Here is a 2,105-nt window from a genome sequence, read left to right on the forward strand (position 1 = left end):
TCAGTATATGCAGGATTTTCCTTACATTTTATTTTATTATTCATAATTAAAAAAAAAAAATAATAATAGCCTGTTTTGGTTATATTTGGCTACTAATTGCAGATTCTCCAGACTGTGACCAAGTTTGTGGTGATTGTCGCCGATCCTGACTCGCCCTCTCCCCTCTTTAGGCCTTTAGAGATTACATCTTCACAGTTTTTATTATAATGAAAGAGTTTTTGCTTTTGATTGGTTTTATTCGTTAAGTAGTATTTAAAGCTTTCTATAGATATATTTATCATATCTAATGAGGCGTATATGTGAGTTTTGGTTCATTTTTGTGAAGTGCTCAGGTCCAAGACTAGACGGAGAAATGTCCACAAAGCGTCTCCGCACAAGATATGAATCTCAGCACATTTATCTTGGTTTAAGTTTAAACATTGTTATATGCTTGAACTGTTTTTATATCTATAGATTTAGTTATAGGTGATTAGAGTGATGATTTGAGAAGGATAAAATTGATCAAACATAGGCTCACTGTCTGCCGCTAACCCGCTTGGTCATTACCCACAAAAGCTTATATTTAATGAACAAATGCTCCAAACATTTTTGTAAATTAATTTAATAAAAAATGAAATGAGAAATATAATCGTTCGTTGCCGATCACACTGTGCCCGATCACCAAGTTGTCCAAGCGCGCAAAGCTCGTTCTGTTGCATATGACATCAAGGACAGCTCCTGTGAACTGTGCAGTGCTTGGAGTGTAGAGCCTGGTTTATACTAAGCATCAGCAGCAAGCGCAAAGGTGCCGGGCAGCAAAATGACCGCGAACTCAATGATGGTTTTCAGCTAAAGTAAAGTAAAGACCGCTTCTTAAACCAGAGAAGATTGAGCATGATGATGGTATTCATGATGGTATTCTGTCAGCAGCTACAGGGTTTGGTGAAAAAAGTGAAGGTGGCGTGACACAGGTTATTTGCAGACCATTGGGAAGAATGGTCTAAGGCTGGTGTGTCCAGCTCCCAGTAGTAATCTAGCACCCCCTCAGCACCTGCGTTCAACATTCTCTGGCGCCGCCCCTTGTTCGGTACATCGATAAGAGTATAAAAGTATTGGATAAAAAAACACTCAAGTAGTTAGTTACTAGTTACTTTGGGTCATATACTGAATATCTATAGTCTATTTTTATTTAGATATATAGATACAATTTATGTAATGTGTGTGTGTGTGTGTGTGTGTATATATATATCACATTAGCCTTTACGCCAGTCTTGAGTGTCACATAATCCTTCAGAAATCATTCAAATGTGTTGATTTACTATCAATGATGTTCTCTTTAGCTTTCTATTAATCAAATAGTCCTAAACTAAATGTCACAGGTTCCAAAAAATATTAAGCAGCAAAACTGTTTCCAGCACTGGCAATAAATCAATATATTATAATTATTTTTAAAGGATTATGACTCTGAAAGTATGTATTATACTGTATATGTATAAATAACCTCTGACTCAGAGAAGAGTGAAAACTCCTCACATGACGGCATTATCAAAGAACATTTACATTATTAAAGAACATTTTCACTGAGAGTCTAGAGTTCAATCACTCTCAGAAACTCCCATTAAAATCACTGAAACTGTTAACACTGTGAAATCAGTATCTTATTTACAGATTCGTACACACATCTGCACTTTGTTGTTGACTCACCTGAACACCTCTGATTGGTCACTGCGTTCATGAGCTCACCAGAATCTTGTGTGATTGGTTATAATGCGCAGTCTGTCTCTGATTCAGTGAACGCAGATCTGAATTTAGCAGCTGATGATAGACTTGCTGAACGTTCTCACACAGGTGTTATTGTATCAAATATAGAAAATATTCATCGGCTATTTTTTGTCTTTTGGAAGCTGCATTCAACTTGGCTCCCCTCAGTTATAAGTTACACGTACAACCAGGGCCGGCGCGTGCCTATAGGCGAACTAGGCAGCCGCCTAGGGCGGCAGCTCAGCCAGGGCGCCAAGAGAGAGAGAAGGCGAGAGAGCGAAAGCGAGAGAGAGAGAGAATTATTTTTATTATTATTTGTTTGTTTTACATTAGGTTACAATTATCGCACTTATATCAACAGCATT

The sequence above is a fragment of the Cyprinus carpio genome, chromosome B3 (assembly GCF_018340385.1).
Source record: "Cyprinus carpio isolate SPL01 chromosome B3, ASM1834038v1, whole genome shotgun sequence".
Classification (NCBI taxonomy): Eukaryota; Metazoa; Chordata; class Actinopteri; order Cypriniformes; family Cyprinidae; genus Cyprinus; species Cyprinus carpio.